Source organism: Aotus nancymaae, unplaced genomic scaffold, assembly GCF_030222135.1.
Source record: "Aotus nancymaae isolate 86718 unplaced genomic scaffold, 86718_ANA_hifiasm-v0.15.2.pri h1tg000053l, whole genome shotgun sequence".
Classification (NCBI taxonomy): domain Eukaryota; kingdom Metazoa; phylum Chordata; class Mammalia; order Primates; family Aotidae; genus Aotus; species Aotus nancymaae.
Genome location: NW_026988467.1, coordinates 24,089,130 through 24,112,300, shown reverse-complemented (window position 1 = coordinate 24,112,300; position 23,171 = coordinate 24,089,130). Strand labels below are relative to the sequence as shown.

Genomic DNA, 23,171 nt, shown 5'->3' with positions numbered 1-23,171 from the left:
CCAGACATACGGGGATCCACTGAAGAGTTCCCAGCCGGAATTCCCCAGGCCACCGTGGAGCAGGGCTAGTGTTGAAGCAGGGAGACCAGCTGCAGTGGTCTACACACGCAGTGATGATGGCCCAGACTTAGGTGGGGGGAGGGCTGCCTCCTCTCTCTATCTAAGATGGCACACAGACTCCAGGGCAACCCTGCAGTGCCAGGAGATGATCAAAATCACCACAGGAATGAGAAAGAGTTGGAGATACAGAGGAGAGTGGCAAGGAAGACGAGTTCAGAGGGAGTTGCCACTCTCAACAGAGGGCTTAAGCAGAGAGGACCAGGACACGCTCATTCACCAACAGCAGTGAGCAGTTTTGACGCCAGGCACTGGAGAAGCAGTCATTGGCCTTAGTTTCCCAACTTGAGCCCCTGTGTGTCCATCTAGTGCTGGGTACTGGGGAGACAGGCATGGCCCCTGTCCTCCAGTTCAGCCTCCATCCCAGGAAACTAAAACAGGTACACAAAGGACCTGAAAACACCTGGTAGAGAGTGGCAGGTGCCCAGAGCCAGTGAGAAACAAAGATTTGTACTGGGCAGCTGGGTGTTGTGGTCAGAAGTCAGGCCTCTACCCCCTTGATGAGAAAAGGGACATTTGTGCTGGGCCCTTTATGTAACACCGCCTCACTGATCCTTCACAGCAGATTACGAGGCGGGGTGTGTCTCCCAACCACAGCCCCCTGCCTCCTGCCCTGTCCCACATTAGAGAGACTTGAGGAATGGGTGCAGCTCTGAACCTTGCCCAGGGGATCCATTAGCCAATAGAGCCAGGATTAGCACCCAGTACTGTCCCTCCTGAGCCTGGGTACTCTGCCATATGGCTGCCTCTCATCTCCGTACACCTCTGATTCCCCATCTGCAAAAGGACAGGTTGGATTGGACAATCCCTACAACTCTTGCTGGGTCTGACATCTTAAATGGATTGTGAGGTTCTGTGGAAGAAGCTGCATTTGAGCTCGACCTTAAAGAATAGGCAAGGTTTGGACACACGGAGACCGGGGGAAGGGCATTCCAGGCAGAGGGAGCTGTGGGCAAAGGCAGGTCACATCCCAATGTGAATTAGATAAAAGCTCAGAGGAGACAGAATGGGGAATGTGGGGCCCAACTGATCTGAGAGCTGTGGCTGATGGGACAGAGGACAGCACAGGTCAAGCAAGGAGGGGCCTTGGGCCTGTGCAGACATCTTCTCTGGGCCTCTAGATGGAAAGTAGAGCCAGACAGACTGGCTCCACATTGGGCCCTGTGGGCTAAAGATCGACCCTGTCAGACCCTGGGGACAGGGGTGGGAGGGTACGAAGGGCCCTCCAAGGTGTTCAGGAATCTCCAGTCCCTCTCCTTTCCCTAATCCCTCTCAGGCCTGACCCGAGGCCAAGAGAAATGTCACAGGTCCTCCAAGGTTACGCCAGCTGGGGCCTGACCGGAGCAGGAAGCAGTTTCCAAGGCCACCATCCAGCCGGGGTCAGCAGGCATGCCTGGGCCTGGGCCAGGCCCCAGCTGCTCTGGGCTTTGTCTCTTCGTGTCTTGAAACCTTGAGAGGTCACTTGATCTTGCCTGTGGCTCTGAGCAAGAGGCCTCACGTCAGGGCTCAGCCAGTCCTGCCCTGACTCTTCTGGGCACAAGTTCTTCCCCACACTCTCTGAGGCCATCCTCCCTCTGATCCTATCTCTTGCTGTTCCTGCAGCCATGCTTAGGCCAGGCCTTGTTCTGAACCCTCATTTCCTGAAAACAATCTCTCCACGACCATGCTGACTTGCCCTCCCTTTTTCTTATCTTCTCACATCCCAGAGCAGGGCCACGGAACTGGAGGGTGGTGGCTGGGAGCCTACCTGTGGACATAGATAGGCCTCTGTGCACAACCTATTCCATCCCTTACCAGCTAGGTGATCTGGTGAGTCATGTCACCTGATGAGTCACGTCACCTCTCTGCGTCTCTTGTGAGAATTAAATGAGATTACGCGTGAAGCCCTTGGCCCGGCCCCTGGCACACAGTGAGCACGTAGTCAATGGCTGGTGATGGGTAGGTAAATACCCCACACAGGCTGAACTCCGGGGCCTCTGACCAGCCTGTGTGAGTCACACACCTCCAACCCTCGCCTCTTGTACCTTCCTGCAGGACCACAGCCAGCCCTCCCTCACCTGCACCCCTCCTAGGAAGGAACTTGTATTCTAATGTGGGTTTTGGTCCTTGGAGGAGGCTTTGTGATAGCACCTAGTTCTTTGCTTTAGCAATTGGGCTGAGTCCTCCCTGGGGGACCCAAGGACAAAATGGAACCTTGTCATCACAGTCATGCCCACCAATCCTCTCCCCTACTGCAAATAATATGAAAAATATTTTCTTGTGACTGTAATACATCATGATTTGTCCCCTAGCAGTTGTGCCATCTTTGTCAGCATAACCTTTGCTGACATAGTGCCCTGCGTTTGTGCTGGAAGGCAAGGGGAAGTAGGTGAATTCTGTGTTCACACACATGAGCCAGTGACCTGTTCGGGGCCAGGCATTGTATCCAGTGCTGAGGGTGTCATTGAGCAAGACAGGCAGTCCCCTACCCTCACAGGGCTTGCAGCCTTTTACAGGTGTTTATTTAAAATCTACACATGGGCCAGACTCGGTGGCCGATGCCTGTAATCCCAGCACTTTGGGAGGCTGAGGCAGGTGGATCACTTGAGGCCAGGAGTTTCAGCCTGGCCAACATGGTGAAACCCCGTCTCTACTAAAAACACAAAAGATAGCCAGGTGTGGTGGTGTGCACCTGTAGTCCCAGCTACTTGGGAAGCTGAGGCAGGAGAATAGCTGGAACCTGGGAGCTGGAGGTTGCAGTGAACCAAGATCACGCCACTGCATTCCAGCCTGGGTGACAGAACAAGACTCCGTCTCAAAATAAATAAATACGGAAATAAATAATTAAAAAAAAAAAAACCTCCACATGGGCATTGCTCTCTAGAGCAGGGCCTGGGACACTCCCAGAAGGATCAGGGACCACCCACTAAAACCGTGTGAGCAGAGCAGGCAGCAGGAGTTTCCTGGAGGCAGGAAATGGGTCTTGACAAATTTGAGACTTCAGAGGCTTTAGCTCTAGCTCAGCCACCTGGGTCTCTGGCCCAACCCCCTCCCTGCTCCAGGCATGCACCCCATCGCCAGCCCCCTGGTTCGTTCTCCCCATTATGGCCACCAAAGTGCTTGTTTTTTTTTTTGAGCATTTTTAGATGCATGGTGTCTGGAGTCCCTAAAATATTTATTGGATGAATTGATTAAAACACATCTGCTCCTGTGACTCCATCGCTCTACACCTTCTGATTGCATCCTTCCCTCTCCAGCCTCGTTCCTTGCCTACAAAATAAAGGCCCAGCTTCCCAGCACAGTATTCAAGGTATTCCAGACTTCTTTCCTGGCATCCAGCCTTTTTCTTTTAGCCCCACCTTCCTCACACACACACACCTTTATTAGCTGGGAGCATGCGTGGAAGCAGGAGGGAGCTCTGCGAGGGCTGGCTCCCAAAGGTGCCCCATGCTCTTGCTGTTCCTGGCCTGGGTGGTCCTTTCCTACCCCATCTCCCACCTGTCAGTTCCTATCTTTCACTCAGACATCACTTCCTCCAAGAAGGGTTCCAGGATCTTTCTCAGGCCCAATTAATCTCTAACCCTTTCTGCATTCCTGATGGCCCTTCCTGGGAATGCCCTCCTCTCCACACCATCAGCTCCTTTAGGTCGATTACTCATCTCTGGGCACCGTCCTCCCCTCCCCCACCCAGTGTCTCATCATGCCTGGGACATTTCAGGATTTTTGGTTTTTTAAAACTTGAGTCAAAGAAAAAGTTGTAGAATAGGGAGAATTTTTTTTTTTTTTTTTTTTGAGTTAGAGTCTTGCTCTTGTCGCCCAGGCTAGAGTTCAGTGTCACAGTCTCGGCTCACTGTAACCTCCATCTCCTGGGTTCAAATGATTCTCATGCCTCAGCCTCCCAAATAGCTGGGACTACAGGCATATGCCACCATGCCTGCCTAATCTTTTTTTTTTTTTTTGAGATGTAGTCCTGCTCTGTCACCCAGGCTGGAGTACAGTGGCGCGATCTTGGCTCACTGCAACCTCCGCCTCCTGGGTTCAAGCAGTTCTCCTGCCTCAGCCTCCCGAGTAGCTGGGACTACAGGTATGTGCCACCACATCCAGCTAATTTTTTGCATTTTTAGTAGAGACGGGGTTTCACCATGTTAGCCAGGATGGTCTCGATCACTTGACCTCCGGATCTGCCCACCTTAGCCTCCCAAGGTGATTTTTTGTATTTTTAGTAGAGATGGGGTTTCACCATGTTAACCAGGATGGTCTCGATCTCCTGACCTTGTGATCCACCCACCTTGGACTCCCAAAATGCTGGGATTACAGGTGTGAACCACCACCCCTGGCCTGGATAGGGAGAATTATGAGAGGAAAAGTTAATGGGGAACGGGATGGGACAATTTCACCCTGTCATCAGGATATGCTCCTAAAAGAAGGGCAGGGATGGCCAGGCATGGTGGCTCACACCTGTAATCCCAGCACTTTGGGAGGCCGAGGCAGGTAGATCACCTGAGGTCAGGAGTTCGAGACCAGTCTGGCCAACATGACAAAACCCCGTCTCTACTAAAAATACAAAAATTAGCTAGGCATGGTGGCACATGCCTGTAATCCCAGCTACTCCAGATGCTGACGCAGGAGAATCGCTTGAACCTGGGAGGCGGAGGTTGCAGTGAGCTGAGATTGCGCCATTGCACTCCAGCCTGGGCAACAAGAGAGAAACTCCATCTCAAAAAAAAAAAAAAAAAGAAGGGCAGGGACAGGGTGTGTCAATAAACCAGTTCAGACTCTCAGGGCTCTCTGGGCCTGTGGAACTCTCCAAGCACAACTCCTCCCAGTTTTCAGAGAGGGAAAGGTCCTGCCTGAGGACTCAGAGCCACCCAGTCATTGAAGTACAGAAGGTAGAGCCAGGAAGGGCCCTTGGGTATCACCTGGTTCCCTGGTTCTTGCTCTTTCTTCAGCCTCCACTTCAGTTGCTTGCCCAACACAAACCAGTCAGGAATGCCTGTCTTTACATTTGGCATCTCCAGCTGGAGGGAGGAAGGGAGGGAGAGATGGAGAGACAGAGAAAGAGTGTGTGTGTGTGTGTGTGTGTGTGTGTGTGTGTGTGTGTGAGAGAGAGAGAGAGAGAGAGAGAGAGAGTGAGAGAGATGGAGGATGTGAGGCTAGTCTCCTCCCAGGACAGGTAAGGAATGTGAGCCTCTGAGAGGTGGTAGAGACATAGGGTCACACAAGGCTGGGGAACCCCATTTGGTCTCACCGCCCCACAGTGGGGGAGGCAGGGGAAGAACCTTAAGGAGGGAATGGCCGGCAGAGCTAGAGTTTAAGGAGCACCTCCGGTCAGTAGTAGACACACATTTGAAAAAATTCTCCAGGCTTGGCATGGTGGCTCACTACGCCTGCAATCCCAGCACTTTGGGGGGCCAAGGTGGAGTATCACTTAAGCCCAGGAGTTTAAGACCAGCCTGAGCAACATAGATCCATCTCTACAAAAATATAAATTACCCAGATGTGGTAGCAGGCACATGTAGTTCCAGCTACTCAGGAGGCTGAGGTGGGAGAATCGCTTGAGCCCAGGAGTTTGAGGCTGCAGTGAGCCATAATCATAACACTGTACTGCAGCGTGGGTGACAGAGTGAGACCCTGGCTCCAAAAAAACAAACAAACCAACAACAACTTAAAACTTCTCTGGAGTAGAGAGAGAGACTCCTGATTGGGAGCCTGGGTAATTGGGAGCCTCGATAATTCGGTGAATTCTAGGTCCACCTATCTAACGGTTCTTCTGCATACCAGTTGTGGGCTGAGCCCCCAGGAAGCAGTATACTCTCCACATGGAGGTGACTCACAGGCCTGGCTGCCTGAAAATGTTACAGGGATGGATCAGGCGTGTGCCTCTGTGGTTTGCCTCTGACCTTTTGTCTTTGGGGCACCATCCCAGTGCCTGAAGATCTCTCCCATCACCTGTTCAACTCCCTTATTTTATAGAATAGAAACTCAGGCCACCACAGTCACTCAGAACTGTAATCCCCGCACTTTGGGAGGCCAAGGCAGGTGGATCACTTGAGTTCAGGAGTTCGAATCTAGCCTGGGCAACATGGTGAATGAAACCTTTTCTCTACAAAAAAATAAAATAATTAGTCAAGTGTGGTAGTACACACCTGTAGTCCCAGCTACTCAGGAGGCTGAGGTGGAAGGATTGTTTGGGCCTGGGAGGTAGATGTTGCAGTGAGCCGTGATTGTGCTACTGCACTCTAGCCTGGGTGATAGAGTGAGACCCTGTCTCAAAAAAAACAAAAACAAGCAAAAAAAACACTGAAGCCCAGAGAGGGAAGGGACTTGCCCTAGGTCACACAGGAAATCAGTCTCTCAAATTCTCATGTACTTTTTTTTTTTTGAGACAGTCTTGCTCTGTCGCCCAGGCTGGAGTGCAGTGGCATGATCTCGGCTCATTGCAACCTCCGCTTCCTGCGTTCAAGCAATTCTCATCCCTCAGCCTCCCAAGTAGCTGGGATTATAGCCGTGTGCCACTACACCTAGCTAATTTTTATACTTTGAGTAGAGATGGGATTTCACCATGTTGGCCAGGCTGGTCTCGAACTCCTGAGCTCAAGAGATCCACCCACCTCACCCTCCCAGAGCACTGGGATCACAGGCGTGAGCCACCGCACCCAGCCTCATGTACTCTTTGCCTTCTGCTCTACTGCCTTGTTTGACGTTGGACCCTTTCAAGAGGGCAGAGACTAGAGAGTAGAGGTCAGGCCTTAACTCATGCCCTGGCAGCCAGTGAGCATGAATACATGTTTGCTGGTTACTTAAACGAAAGCACAAGTATATGTTCCTTTTTGGGGGACAGCAGCCCCCCTCACTTGATTTATATGTGCTCTGCAGCACTTTGAATCTCTGCTCAGCTGTCCCTCAGTGCTGCCAGTGCCAATCCCCCCTGTCAGGCAGAGACCACTTAATGCCCTGGCACCTCAGATGGTGAAACCGCTGGAGCGTGAGGACTCAGAGGAATGTGGCTCTGCAGTTGTGTATCACGGAGGCACTAAAAGGTGAAGCCTTCGGAACAGTGGTCGCTGTGCTGGGGGCCGGTGTGTGCTATAGTGCTGGGTGTGCAGCAGCACCACGTACAGCTTCCTGCCCTGGAGAAGCCAGGGAGGGATGACCAGGTTAACATAGCTATGGTAACAGGGTGGTCTAAGGAGGGGTTCTGAAGGTGTGCAAGCCTGAGCTGGACCCTGACATGCTGATTAGACTCAGGTCAGTCCTTGCTCTGTCATTCAGTTGGCGCACGCCTTGGTCCCAGCACGTGCTGCGCACCGTGTTCAGCAGTGGTTGAAGAGCCACAATCTCTCCTGCCATGACCACGTTAGTTGCCTCCCCAGGACTTCCCGTGGCACAGCCCCCATCTCCCTGCATCAGAATTGCCTGGTTTGGGGTCTGCTTTGCCTTCCTCTCTATCTGTGAGGCTCTCAAGGACAGGGACCAGATCAGGCTTGGTCTCTGCTTTGTCCCCAGTGCCCAGCACTGGGCTGCCTGGCACGTTACTGTCTGGTCCTGCTTTGTGCAGAGCTGAACCTGGTGAGGTCAGGGTTCCACACAGCCACAGCATTCTCCCCCAACCTCCACAAGAACCCTGGGGCTTTTGGGCTTTGATTCATTCCCCTCCCCCACTGCCTCCCATCCCGCAGATTCTGCCAAAGTCTCTGGCTGGCCAAGTCCTGAAAGCTGGGGAGTGTGGTGGGAGGAGGAAGGTGAGACGAGATGGGCGGCTTAGCAGAGGGTGAGAAAGCCTCCTGCTGCCTGGCCGCAGGCACCACGGGAATGGTTCTGGCAGGAGCCGCCTGCTGGGCTGAGATCACCATGGAGACCTGGCTTAGAGAGGGTCACTGGCAGTGGCTAAGGGCCGGGGTTGGGGGTGGGGGTACAGGGATTTGTGCAGAGGCTCCCAGCCTGCCCCGGGGCCCTTGGAGGGAGCAGGAGAGGCTGGCGTTGGACAATATCGGTTTGCCAGTGATTTGGAGCAGCCCATCCTAAAGTCGCCTTCCCTCGTCACCCCAACAGAGGTTCTTTAGCTTGGCAACTGTTCTTCAACGCAATAGAGTTGTCCTCTGGATAGATGCCCCCAGCCCGCTGGCTCAAGCAGTTACCCCAGATAAAATTGTTCTGCTCCCTGATGGACACCCCTCTTGTCTCTGCAGCCTGTTTACCGCCTGACTGTGGAGAGCTTGCATTCATCCCAACAGCAGCCCCTGCCCCAAGAGCTGCTTTTCTACCTATCACCCCATTGCAACACAGCTATCGCCCTCCCAGGCACACCGCTCCCCCTACGGCTACTATTCCATCCTGCCACTGCAGGAGACCTGACAGCCTAACAAAGATGCAGCTCTTCTCTCTCTCGAGCCTCTCTGCCTGCCACCTGGTCTGATCCACCAGGATGGGGTGCTGCCCGGCTTCTGCAGGAGCCCACCTGGTTCCCCTGGACCTTGGGGGAATCCTGGCAAGTCCAGCCTCAGGACAAAAGTCGTCCCCGGGGCTGACTGCCCAGCAGACAGCAGCCGAGGCTGAGCAGAATTTAAATGTGGCTTTGGTAGAAAGGGAAGCCAAGAAAGTACAAGGGAGGAGAGGCTTTTTGTCTCTGCCTGGTTCCTGCTGGTGTGGGGGAGGACGAATGGGCTCCTGAGGAACCTCAGGAGGCAGTTTCAGCACCCTCACCTCGCCCCTTGATTCGGATGGAGATGGTCGCACACTGAGGATGGGAGATGTGTGTCTCAGGGCTCTGAGAGGAGGACAGGATAATGGCTGGAGCTTTCAGGAATGCCCCAGCCCAGCCCTGTCCTTCGGGGGACCTTTTCACTCACCCTAGCAGAGCTGTGAATCCAGGGAGTCTAGCCACGCTGGGGGTCTGGGTAGGGAAGTCAGATCCCCAGGGCCCCGCAAGCATAATGAGAACTGTCTGGGAAAAAGGGGTCCTTCCAATCTCAAGTGTCTGGCGATGGTAGGAACTGGGAACTTGGGAGTCTGAGCTTCAGGAAGGCAGGGTTAAGCCAAACACAGATGGCATCGCGTTGGGCAGCTTCTCTCTTCCTTCCCTGAGAAAGACTTCCTCCTCACCTTACCTCTCTAAGGAACAGAATGGCAATGGCAAGGGATGAGAAGAGGATTGGATTTAGAATAATTAAAAGCAGTGGTTCAGCCAGGCGCAATGGCTCACGCCTGTGATCCCAGGACTTGGGGAGGCCAAGATGGTTGGATCACCCGAGGTCAGGAATTCAAGACCATTCAGCCTGATCAACATGGTGAAACCCTGTCTCTATGAAATATACAAAATTAGCCAGGCGTGGTGGTGTATGCCTGTAATCCCAGCTACTTGAGAAGCTGAGGCAGGAGAATTGCTTGAACCTGGGAGGTGGAGGTTGCAGTGAGTCCGAGATCGCACCATTGTACTCCAGCCTGGGCAACAAGAGCGAAACTCCATCTAAAAAAAGAAGCAGTGGTTCATACCTGTGCTGTGTGCTGAGGCCCTGTCCTCCTTATATTATGTCATTCCTCAGAACACCGTAAGTTGGAGGAATTTCTAAACTCATCATGACATGAGAGGGCAGGTTTGGAGAGCCCAACTGTCCCAGAAAAATAAGAATGAATAGTAAACAGTATAATTTATTACGCACTTAAGGACCAGGCTTCATCTGCCTTATACCACTGAATCTTCCCAACAAACCAATGGGGTAGTTCAGTTATCTTCTTTTTACAGATGGGCAAACTGAGGCCCACAAAAGTTCAACAACATGCCCATGGTCATAGAGCTATTAAAGGGTAGTGCTGGTATTTGAACTCGGCAGTGTCTGATTCCAGAGCCCAAACCCTTTTATTTTTTGAGATGGAGTTTCACTCTTGTTGCCCAGGCTGGACTGCAATGGCGCAATCTCGGCTCACTGCAACCTCCACCTACCAGGTTCAAGTGATTCTCCTACCTCAGCCTCCCGAGTAGCTGAGATTATAGGCGTGCGCCACCACACTGGCTAATTTCATTTTTTTAGTAGAAATGGGGCTTCTTCATGTTGGTCAGGCTGGTTTCGAACTCCCAACCTCAGGTGATCCACCTGCCTTGGCCTCCCAAAGTGCTGGGATTACAGGCATGAGCCATTGCGCCCAGCCTAGAGCCCAAGCTCTTAACAAATTCCACTGCCTGGAACCCCAACTCCTCACCCAGCACCTGCTTTATCCCTTGGTTTAGGGCTTGGATATGCATATTTTACAGATGAGGAAACTGGGCTCAGACAAGGCAAGTCTGAGTTTTCGGGAGAAAGAACAATGTTAGCTTCCCGCCGCCCCCAGTCCTGGGAGGAGCAGGGTGTGGGGGTCTCCCTCTTTACTTCCCTGATCTCAGAGCACAGCCTGTGCCTGCTGCTCACTCCTGCCTCTTCTCTTGTGTTTCTTTGCAGCTTTCAGAAAACCAACGCCAAGATCCCTCCCAGCGTCCACATCGTCCTCTGGCAGGATCGCCTGCCCCTCTGCCTCCCACCCTGCCCCCCTGCACCCCCTGCAGACCCATCTCCCTCTACCCCCTCCCACCCATCTCCTCCACGCAGAAGCCGAAGGTGAGCCCTTTCTGCACAAAACCAGCAATTGTAAATACTTTTTAAAAATGTACAAAACTTAAAAACAAAACACAGTTTTAGAAAAAGACAAAAAAAAAAAAGAGAGAGCGAGAGAGCGAGCGTGTGCAAGAGGTTGCGAGCGGGGCCCCGAGGTGTCCAGAGCCCCTGCAAGTATGCACTGAGAAATTTATCTACAGGTCGTTTGACAAAAATGAACAATATCCTATTTATTGTATATACTGTTTTATTATAAATCGTGGATTGTATATTGCATTCTGTAAACCTGCTGTGGTCCCGTGGTGTGCAAATTCGCATGGTGGGGGGGAGGGAGAAGAACCTCTTGCGGGAGCTTTTTTTTTTTCTTTCTTATTTTTCACTCTTTTGGGTTTTCTCTTCTGTTGTTGTTGTTGTTGTTTTCTGTTGGCAGGACACACCCAAAGATCCAAGTTTGTATTAAAAAGAAATGAAAAAAAGCAAAAAAAAAAAAAAAAAACCAACCTCGTGTCTTGTGAAAGGGGGAGTGAGGGTGGAGGGAGTGGAAGGGACACTGCTGGGTTTTGTCACCAGCTACTGGTTCTCCAGAGGAGTTGAAATACCTACATGTGTTCCTGGCCACAGAGTTCTCCCTTCTGCCTGAGATCTGGGTCACCCTTGCATCTGGGTTCCCCCCATTTCACCCCAGGCCCTGGGTCTCCCCTGCCTCTGAGCTCCCCACTCTGCTGCCGAGGACATCCTGGCCCTTGATCATGCATTGGGTCCCAGGTCCAGGGAGTCTGCCTCTTGGACCTTCATTCTGTGCTAGGTCCTGGGTCTCCTCTGACTCTGAGACCCCATATTCTATCGCAAGTCCAGGGTCTCCCCAAATCCTGGGTTTCCTCTCCCTGGGAACCTCCATCATGGGCCAGAGTGTGGGGCTCCTGTTTCTGGACTCCCTTATTCCATCCAAGGTCCCATGGCTCTGCCTCTAGTCCCTTCGTTTGTCCTGTGTCTTCCTGGCCTTTGGGCCTCACAGTTCTACTCTGGTTCAAGGACACCTCTCTTGGTGACATTCATTCTGTCCTAAGTCTGAGAACCCTCGTGGGGCCTCCCTTTCCCACTAGGAATGCAGTGCCCCTGTCTGTGTATCTCACATTTGCCCCAGGTCATGAGTCTTCTCTGCCTCCACGCCCCTCATTTTACCCCAGTGCACCCACATCTGCTTATGCAGAACCTGGGATATGACCAGGCTGGTCACTCCAGTGTTGGTCCACCCTCCCCTTTCTGTCTACCCCGAACTCCAAATGCTGGGTCTGTGTTTCCTCCCAGCTTTGGTAAACTTTGGAAAAAAACTCCTAACTCTGTGCCTGTGTCTGGTGGGCCTGGAAGAGCTGAGCTGTTTCCCGATTCCTGACTTTGGGGGCCTCTTGGCTGCCCTTGCCCAAATAATGCCCACTTTGGCCTCCCTGGTCTTTGGGAAGCAGTTTTTCCCATAGACCCATTTTATGTTTAAGTTCTACTGAGTGTGGCTTCGTGTCCCTCCTTAGTGAAGCGCAGGGAGACACCAAGGGATAGTGTCACAGGGCCTGCCCTCCCTGACCCAGCCAGCGAGGCCCCGGCCTCAGGAGAGTCAGAGGAGCCCGTGGTCTGAGGGGGGATACACACCCCCACCTTCTGGACACACCTATCTGGAAGAAGGGGCAGGAGGACTCAGGTCACAGTCCCCTGAAACTGTAGCCTCTGTGCTGGATGGAAAAGGCTCATCCACCCACCAGGCTCCCTCCTGGCATCCCCCAGACTCAGAGATGAAGACATTACCCTGCACTTCCTCACTGCTGACAGAGAAGACACCACTACACTCAAGCCATCCAGGCAGTATAGAGCTGGAAGTGGGGGCAAGAAGCAGTGAGGCCCCCTAAGGGTTAGGGAGGAGGGCTTCCCTGAGGAGAAAGTTTCACAGAGCCAAGCCTAAGGAGCTAGGCAGAAAAGTGAGGGAGTTCCTGGAGGAGGGAGAGGCTGTGCAAAGGCCCAGAGATGTGAGCAGGCAGGAGCCACACGCAGTCAGGTCTGGTGGGCACACACTCTGTTCAGGGAGGGTGCTTTGGCAAGGTCACTCTGGGTAGGGTGGAGGCTGGTTGGAGTGGGTAAGTGGCTTCAGAGAAAGCAGTGGGTGAGGCTGGGATAGGCCAACCCAAGAGAAGCCTGTGTTCAGCCCCAAGAATCACCTGCAGGGAGAAAATGCCTGTGTTCAGTGGGTTTTCTGCTGCTGGGGAAGCAGAAGAGACTCGGGAAGGCTGCCCAAGTAGGGCAGGCTGGGCCCAGTTGGCTTGAAGGGAATCAGAGTGGGGCCTGGTGAGTCCAGCTGAGGGCTCAGAGGGTTGGCGGCCCACAAGAGGTTTCAGGGAAGGGAGGGGACAGTGGGGGATTGCTTAGTGGAAGGCACTGGGGCTCAGTAAGAAATGGGTCTTGAAAGGAGGAGGAAGGACAGTGAAGGGTTGTGGGCCCCAGGGCTCTGGAACTGGGGCAGGGAAAGGAGACCCAGGAAGGAAATGGGAGTTTGACAAGGTGATTACGGCCCAGTGAAGGGGCCCCTTAACTTGAAGGGAAGATGGGGGTTCCCTGTGAAGAGAGGGGCATAGGGAGAGGGAAGCTACGGGAGGGAGGCTTGGTGAGAACAGGGGCTCTGGGAGATAGAAAGGGAGGAGCAGCAAGGGAATGGGCGCTCAGCGAGGGGCGGGGTTTCAGCCTAGGGTCTGCTGTTTAGTAAGGGGTGAGCCTGGCCATGGTGTATTTTGGAGACTTAACTCAGGAGATGGACCAGGGCCTCTGGGATGGAAGGTTCTCTGTCCCCTTAGGCAAGGGCAGCAGACACCCTGCACAGTGTATGGTGCAGGTTTGGGGCACACCCTGTTTTGATCTGTTCTTTTCAGAGGTTGGGGCCCTACCACCACCCCAGTGCCACATCTGATCCCAGAATGCATCAAGGCAATGTGGCTCTCAGATATGTGGGTTTCACCATCATTTATTAAACACTTCCCTAAGGTGTTTATTCCAGAACAATCCTTGAGGTAGAAAAAGATGCTCACTTGATTCATAGATGTGAAGACAGGTTCCCAGACACAGAGTAAGGGACTGGTCCAAGCTCACATGGGAAGTGGCAGAAGTAGGTTGGCCTAGGCTCTATGCCCTTTATTTTTTTCCCCTTTTTTGTATTTTTCTTTTATTTCTGCTTTTTAGAGATGGTGTCTTGCCGTGTTCCCCAGGCTGGTCTTAAACCCCTGACTTTAAGCAGTTCTCCTACCTTGGCCTCCCAAAGTGCTGGGATTGCAGGTGTGAGCCACCACGCCCTGCCTTTTTCTTTTCTTTTTAAAAAAATTTTTCCCTTGCTTTTTCTCTGCTCCCCTTCCCCCGAGATGTAGTATTGCTCTGGAGTGCCGTGATGCAATCTCGGCTCACTACAACCTCCAGCTCCCAGGTTGAAGCAATTCTCCTGCCTCAGCCTCCCGAGTAGCTGGAACTACAGGTGCCTGCCACCACACCTGGCTAATCTTTGTTTTGTTTTTGTTTTGAGACAGTTTTCTTTCTTGTGGTCCAGGCTGGAGTGCAATGGCGCAATCGCTGCTCACTGCAACCTCTGCCTCCCGGGTTGAAGCAATTCTCCTACCTCAGCCTCCCAAGTGGCTGGGATTACAGGCATGCACCAACACATGTGGCTAATTTTGTATTTTTAGTAGACAAGGGGTTTCTCCATGTTGGTCAGACTCGTCTAGAGCTCCCAACCTCAGGTGATCCACCTGCCTCGGCCTCCAAAATTGCTGGGTTTATAGGCGTGAGCCACCTACCATGCCTGGCCTCCCTTGCTTTTTCACAACAGTTTTAAGGAGGGGAGAATCTGCTTATAAAATCCAAAAATTAATCTATTCTATAATTCAAAAAATTTAATAATACATAACAGCCATATATATATATACACACACATATGGCACTTACTATATGCCAGCTGTTCTAAATGCTTTGCATATATATTAACGAATTTGGTTCCACCAGAATCCTATGAGGCTTCATTGTAATGATTATCCCATTTTACAGACAGGAGACTCAAGTGCAGAGAGCCAATTTATGAAGACCACTCAGTGAGTATGTTCAAACCACTCAGTATGTTCAAACTAGAACTTGCTTAAGTGGTGACACCAGAGTTCAGACCAAGCAGCCTGGCTCAGAAGTCTGTGCTTCCCTGTATAGTTAAAAGTGAAAATCCTGGCCGGGCGTGGTGGCTCATATCTGTTATCCCAGCATTTTGGGAGGCTGAGGTGGGTGGATCACCTGAGGTCAGGGGTTTGAGACCAGCCTGGCCAACATGGTGAAACTCAGTCTCTACTGAAAATACAAAAATTAGCTGGGCACAAGGTGGCAGGTGCCTGTAATCCCAGCTACTTGGGAGGCTTAGGCAGAATTGCTTGAACCTGGAAGGCGGAGGTTGCAGTGAGCCAAGATCACCCCATTGCACTCCAGCCTGGGAGACAAGAGTGAAACTCGTCTCAAAAAAAAAAAGTGAAAATCCTTAGGTGCGGTGGTGCACGCTTGTGGTTTCAGCTCCTCGGGAGGCTGAGGCAGGAGAATCATTTGACCACTGCACTCCAGCCTGCATGACAGATCCAGACTTGATCTCAACAAAAAAAAAAGGTGGGCCAGGCGCAGTGGCTCTCACTTGTAATCCTAGCACTTTGGAAGGCTGAGGCGGGCTGATCATGAGGTCAAGAGTTCAAGACCAGCCTGGCCAACACAGTGAAACCCAGTGTCTACTAAAAATAACAAAAATTAGCTGGGTGTGATGGTTTGCACTTGTAATCCCAGCTACTTAAGAGGCTGAGGTAGCAGAATCGCTTGAACCCAGGAGGCAGAAGTTACAGTGAGCCGAGATGGCACCACTGCACTCGAGCCTGGGTGACAGAGCTAGACTCCATCTCAAAAGAAAAAAAGGTGAAAATCTTCTCTACTCCTATGCCTGGCAATAACCCCTGTGTCAACACTTTTTAGTCTATTCATCTACATAAGGGGTTCTAGGGGTTCTAGATCCTAGAAAGGAATTGCCTGGAGAGCTTAAAAATGCTGATGTCCAAGTCTTACTCCAAAATATTCCGATTTTATGGGCCTGGGGTGGGGCCTGGGCATGGGGATTTTTGAAAGCTTCTTGCGTGGTTCCAATGCGCAGCCCACTGGAGAACTCTAAGCTGTTGAGCTGAGTGTCACACACACACCTGTATTTAGTGTGCTGTCCTAGGTGTGCATACAATGTTTTCCTGTATATGCACTGTGCTATCCATTCACGTTTTTCACTCTGAGTGGCTGTCAATTACTGTGGGTTCTCTGAGAGACCTGATATGAACATATTCATTCAAACATTGCTTTTTTGTTGTTTGTTTTTGTTTTTAGAGACAGGGTTTCACCATGTTGGACAGGCGGGTCTCAAACTCCTGACCTCTGGTGATCCACCCACCTCAGCCTCCCAAAGTGCTGGGACTACAGGCGTGGGCCACCATCCCCGGCCCATTCAAACATTTCTTAAGCATCAATAAATTACCAGTCACCGTCGAAGGCACTTGGGGACTCAAAAGTGAGCAGGACAGTCATGGGCCCTGCCTTTGAGTGTCTAGTCTGCTGGAATTGACAAATTTAATCATGTGTTTTTCCCTGTGAGTGGCAGTGTTCGAGCCCCTCAAGGGTTGCTGAGGGGGAAATATAAGGGGTGGATATCTGACCAGCAGAGCTTAGGCGGGGGACTTTCTGCTGTGGCTTTGTATGCTGGTCTTCTGGCCCTGTGTGGATGGGATTGAGAGAGGGAGGCCCCGAGCATGTTTCTGGGCTTGAATGAGTGTGGCTGGCTGTGTAGCATGTGTGTAAAGGTGTGCATGATTTGGGCCTGTGAAATGTGGACGGTGGTGGCAGGGAGAGAGGGGTGTTTAAGTGGAGGGCTGTGTACAAGGTAGGCACTAGCCCAGTGCGTCATGCAGATGCGCACATGCACGTACACGTGTCCACACACACACACAGCCAGCTGTGAGGAGGAGGCTGGCTTCCAGTCCCAGGGCCAGAAGAACTCTGCTTTGGGTATGTGGGGGAGGCACAGCTGGGGCTGCAAAGTCTAGAGTGGGAGGGAGGGAGAGAGGAAGGGAGGCTGGGGAGCTGCATCCTTGATCTCTTCTGTTTCTGCAGTTCCGGATGCAGAGCTCTGGGTCTCTGTGTGCCTCTGAGTCTCCCTCTCTCTAATGTCCGGATCTTGGCATCTCTGTGACTCTCTTCTCCGTCTCGGGCTTTGAGGCTGATCACATGACTGGATCTCCACTTCTCCAGCCTGCTTGGCTGTGTCTCCCTCCATGTCTCTGTCTCTGCCTCCATGTCTGCCTCTGCCTCCGTGTCCTTCCCTGTCCTTGCCAGGTGGGGGGAGGGGGCCCAGTGCTCAGGGAGCAGGTGTCAGCTCACTCAGGCAGCAGGGAGTGAAGCCGAGGAGGGCAAAGAGCCAGCAGCCCCTGGACACACAGCCACACTCCAGGAGACTCGGGGCGCTCACAGGAACACATAGTGACGTGCGTGGAGAGAGGGGCTCCTGAGGGCACTCACAGGGACAAAAGTCCACACACAACCACATGGATGCCAGACACAGATATCCACGGGCCTCAACACAGAGACGTATGCCCAGATACAAAGGCGCACACACAGATGCTCATCCAGGCACACGCGGACATTCAGAGTTGCAGACACACCCGGGGTGTTCCTCCAGGGGAAAACCCAGAACCATGGACTCGCACACAGACACACACATACACACACACACACCCCTCAGGCGCATACAGACACAGATACAGAGGCACCGGTACGTTCAGTTAACAGTGGCAGTCACACTCGGGGACATGCACTGGAGGCTAAGGAGGCAGATGAACACAGACACAGACCCTCCAGGACAATCGGAGACCGACATAAAGGCACAGCAGGCCCGCCGAGGGACCCACTGAGGGGCACACCCGGGCAAGGGCAGAACGTCCTCGGGGACACACTCCTCCCTCGGGCCTCACTCTGGAGCACCTGGGGACACGCCCATGGGCGGCTGCGCGGGCGGCAGGACGCCCCAGCGCACCTGGCGCCCCCGGCTCTCCCTTAGGCGCCCGGGCCGAGTGTGCGTGCGTGCCCGTGCGCGCCTGTGCGCGCCGCCACCTGTGGGAGGAGAGGTGCGCGCTGCGCCCGGGGCTGCCCGGCTGGCGCGACGCGGCGGGAGCGGTTGCCATGGCGCGCGGAGCGCGGCCGCATACTAATGGGGCGGCCATGGGCGCTGCCCCCACAGCTGCCCCCCTGCCGGCCGGGCTCCTTCCTCCAACTCCTGCCTCCGGCTCCAACCAAGTCACCCCGGGGGCTGGCGGCCCCGGCCCACGCACCCCATTCGGAGTGCCTGAGCCCCTTGCTGGAGGCCTGGGGGCCCTTGCCTCCCCTCTCCCCAAAGAGACGTCCCAGGCCCGGCAAAGGGCGGCCCTGGGGCCGGGGAAGGCCAGGGCAAGGGCCCGGGAGCTGCGGGGGCTGCCTGGCCTGGGCTCAGGCACCAAGCGGGCACGGCAGCTGGGAGCGCAGGTGCTGCCCTGGAAAAGGGTGGCTGTCCTGGGAGGGGGCGGGACTGGGGAAATAAAGGGGGAATTTAACCCTTCCTTCCCACCCCCCCCCGCCCCCCGGCTTGGCTGGGGAGGGGAGAGGCCTTGACCAGGCCCTGTGCCATCTGCCTCCAACATCTCTCCAGTCCTGGTTGTAGCCGCTCTGAGGGTCCCTATCCCTCAGGACCTGCTCCTCATCACTCCAGGCCCTAAAGTGACTGGTGAAGTTATGGGTGTGTGAAGTGACCCGGACTAGGTGGAGGGGGTGGTGGCACCTGAAGGGTTAACACCTCCTCATACCTTGATTCCAGTCCCAGAGCTGCCCTGACCCCCTACCCCCTCAGTCCCGCTGTGTTAATTGCCTCCGTGGGGCAGGCCTATCCTGGTGTGGGGGGAGCCAGCAGAGGGTTTTGCAGGTAGAGGCAGTGGGAGGGGACCTAACAGAGGGGGGAGCCAGGCGGTTGCCTAGCAACTCCACAGCTGTCTGTTGACCTAGAAGAAGCTGCGCCGTCTTGACACAGCTGGTGTTTACATGTAACTGAGGCTCTGGCTTAGCGCTTGCTTGGAGGAAAGCTGAGGCAGGGCCCTCGTGGCGGCCTAGCCCCAGCCCCCGGCTGTCGTGGGCTCCCTGCCTGCCTGCCCTCTTTGCTTCAGCTCCCACCTCAAGTCCAACAGAGAAAGAGTGGGAGAGCAGGTCTCAGGGCTGCAGGCTTTGGGGCTGGGCAAAGTTGCTGTACACACATACACACACACACACACGCACACACACACACACACACACACACAATGCCTGAGGCCTTCCACACAGATATGGTGGGAGACTAGGAAAAGCGGGGGCAGATTCCAACCCACACGGAAAGCACCAACATACAGAGGGACACGTGGCCCTACAAGCCTGAAAAATCAAACTGACCTCAGCATGCCACACAGGCATGGAGTTGCTGCAGACATAATGACATCCAGGCAGACAGACACACAAACATGCAGAAACGTAATCGAAACACTGACACACAGATGCACCTGCAGACACCTCCATTCACAGGACAAACAGGCACTGACCATCTGACAGAGACACACACTCAAGCACACTGACACATAGAAACCCCACATGGTGACACCGGCAACTCCCGCATGAACGCATCCATCCCTGCTAGTGTCTGCAGGCCTGCTCAATGAAAGGCAGAAACCCACATACAGAGTCATACAGAGTCATCCACGTGCACACACAAGAACACAGAGAAACACACAATGGACCCAACTTGCACTGATTGACCACAATGGCCAAGGCAGGCAGTCGCTGACACCACTGATGCAGGCATGTGGAGTGGCACAGGTCCCCAGAGGACCACGGGCCCTGACATGCCCCACCTGCACCCACACAAGTACCCACAGCACAAACACGTGCCAGCCTGGGGTGTGGTGTGGGCAGAGCTGAGACTCTCCCTACTCACGAGCTCTTCATGGGAACAGATGTGCCCTGGGGTCAGAGGGTCCTAGTGGCCCCAGAACCAGAGCCCAGTGAAGCCCTATCTGGCCTGGGCTGCCTCCCTAACCCTCAGCCTTAGGGAGGAGACAACATCACCTTTTCCCTGGGAGCCCCGGGTCTGAAAGAGACAGAGCTCTGTCCCCTGGAGTCCCTGGACAGGCAGAAGAGGCACAGACCTCCCCCATGGATCTCCAGTCTGATGGAGTCCATATCTCCTTGCCAGGCAGACAGACACACAGACACACACAGCTCCTGGGGGGGGTTCTTGAGGGCTTCCTGAAAGAGGTGAGCCTGGAGCCTGGCTTTGGAGCCCAAGAGGAAAGGGGGAAGCGTGTGTACCGAGGAGGGCCTCTCTTCCTTCCCCCATACCCCACCCCCTCATCCAGCAGTTCCTCCTCCCCCCAGGGCCCAAGGGGCCGACTGGGGCCCCACAGTCCCATCAGCCCAAGCAGTGAGCAGAAGGAGGAGAGCGGATATTTTTAGCTTCTCTGCCACTGACATTTCGCAGCAGGCGACCTGGGGTGAAGCTGAGTGAGTGCTGAAGGCTGGGAGAAGCCGACAGCGCCTTCCCACCCCCTGCACAAGCACACACGACTGTGCATGCACACAGTTGTGTGCAATGCTCACAGACGTGGCCCAGCTTCAGGTACACAGTCACACACCTAGACACACATGCACCTGTGCACATACTTGGCTCATAGGCCACTTACGCTAGAAACCTCACACACCTGGACACAAAAAATTTATCCATCCACATACCCAGACACACACATGATTCATACACATAATACACTTCCTGACAAGCATGACCACTCTCATTCATTATTCACTGGAGAAATATATATCAAGTGCCTACTAAGTGTTGGGCCTTATTCTGGATACTAGGAATACAGTGAGCAAAACAGATAAAAATCTCAGTCCTCACAGAGTTTACATTCTGACAGGGGAAGTTTGGCAATAAACAAAAAGTATAGCCTCAAGAACCACACATATAGGCCGGGCACGGTGGCTCGAGCCTGTAATCCCAGCACTTTGGGAGGCCGAGGTGGGCGGATCACTTGAGGCCAGGAGTTCAAGACTAGCCTGGCCAACATGGAAAAACTCTGTCTCAGCTGGGCGCGGTGGCTCAAGCCTGTAATCCTAGCACTTTGGGAGGCCGAGGTGGGTGGATCACTTGAGGCCAGGAGTTCAAGACCAGCCTGGCCATCATGGTGAAACCCCATCTTTAAAAAAAAAAAAAAAGGAAAAACCCTGTCTCTACTAAAAATACAAAAATTAGCCAGGCATAGTGGCACACATCTGTAATCCCAGCTACTCGGGAGGCTGAGGCACGAGAATCTCTTGAATTTGGGAGACGGAGGTTGCAGTGAGCCGGGATCCTGCCACTGCACTCCAGTCTGGGAAACAAGAGTGAAACTCCTTCTCAAAAAGAACCACACAGTGCCTGGGCGTGGTGGCTCATGCCTGTAATCCCAGCACTTTGGGAGGTGGAGGTGGGTGGACCACAAGGTCAAGAGATCGAGACCATCCCAGCCAACATGGCGAAACTCAGTCTATATTAAAAATACAAAAATTAGCTGGGCATGGTGGCATATGCCAGTAGTCCCGACTGCTCAGTAAGCTGAGGCAGGAGAACCACTTGAACCCGGGAGGCGGAGGTTGCAGTGAGCCGAGATTGCGGCACTGCACTCCAGCCTGGGCGACAGAGCAAGACTCCGTCTCAAAAAAACAAAAACAAAAACAGGCAAGCCAAAAAGAACCCCACATATAGTATAATCCCCCGAAATACACAACCACATATGTGAACAGCTTCCTAACATTCACTGCTTCACAAATACACACGACTACACACACAACCTACAGGCAAGACTCAGATAACTCCACACATAAGCTTCAAGACAATCACGAACGTGTACACATCTACACATATATGCAGTTACACATTTAACACGTAAATACTCGTGCAGTTCAATCATATGATATGCATTCATCCAGACACACACAACAAGCACACAACTGTCCATAGCTATACTGTTCACCTGCCTACATACACAGCTACAGCCTCCACAAGAACATGTAAGTGCAGGTTCACACAAATCCTTCCACACATACACAACCACTCCTGCCAGTCACAGACACACATTCCTGCAGTCCTTCCCCTCCCCCCACCCGAAGTCCCAGCTTGTCTACCACATGGTCATGTCCGTAGGTATACAGAGTCCTAGGATACTCACGACCTCACGCACATTCTCAACAATCCTGCTCCAAAGAGACCACACACCCTAAGTCAATGCATGCCCAGGTTCACACCCGATCTGCACCTGCAATCCCCTCCCTCCTTTTCCCATGAGGGCAGTGCGGTCACTGAACCCCACAGTTGCACCCAGAATACTGTCCCCCGGGACTCCAGTGCAGCTGCCCCCAGAGGGGTTGAGCCCAGACCTGAGAGGAGCCCTGGGGTCCCTATCCCAAGGCCCCAAGAGGCAGGACTCTGAGCTTAGAGCTCGCCCCTGTGCCCAGGCTGGAGGTGGAGGTAAAGGGGAGCCTGTGCCTCTCAGCTCTGCCACCAGCCCTCCCCTTGCTCTTCTCTCCTCCTTCCTCTCTTCTCGAATTCCTTTCCTTCTGTTTCTCTGTCTCCCCACCCCACCTCTACCTCTCCAATAGCCCTTGGCCAAAAACCAAGCTGTCTTCTCTTCCAGTTTCTGCTAGAGGATATTGAGGCCCTGTGACAAACAGATGGGCTAACAGGCAGACAGACGCATCACTTGAGCAACAACAACAACAAAAACGAGGTCACTGCCGGCCGGGCGCGGTGGCTCCCACCTGTAATCCCAGCACTTTGGGAGGCCGAGGCGGGCAGATCACGAGGTCAAGAGATCGAGATCGAGACCATCCTGGTCAACATGGTGAAACCCCGTCTCCACTAAAATACAAAAATTAGCTGGGCATGGTGGCGCGCGCCTGTAGTCCCAGATACTCGGGAGGCTGAGGCAGGAGAATCGCTTGAACTCCGGAGGCAGAGGTTGCGGTGAGCCGAGATCACGCACTGCACTCCAGCCTGGTGCCTGGCAACAGAGCAAGACTCTGTTTCAAAAAAAAAAAAAATCAGAAAATGAAATTTTTTTGAATAAAAAAATAAAAAGAGGTCATTGTTATATCCTGAAGACCTGAGAGGGAGAAAGAGCTAAATGGACCAAGGGAAAGATAGGACTAAGTAGCCCGTGGGCCAACACGCACAGCTAGGAGAAGGAGCCCCGGCTTCCAGTCCTGGTTCTGCTGTGTGACCCTGGATCAGTTGCTGCTCCTCTCTGGGCCTCTTCTGGAGTTTCGGTAGGTGCTTTTTGAGGCAACTGGACTTTCAAGGACACTGCAGCAGTTGTATAAACAGGG

General features: G+C 53.4%; 1 protein-coding gene across 1 annotated transcript in view; it reads left to right on the top strand.

Annotated features, from left to right (window-relative positions):
* AHDC1 (AT-hook DNA binding motif containing 1) overlaps nucleotides 1–12,144 on the top strand; it is a 71,728-nt gene extending 59,584 nt beyond the window's left edge. The window contains 1 exon segment of the mRNA XM_064363531.1: nucleotides 10,530–12,144. The gene's annotated coding sequence lies outside the window, so the exon portion shown is untranslated.
* Nucleotides 12,145–23,171: the final 11,027 nt, after the last annotated feature.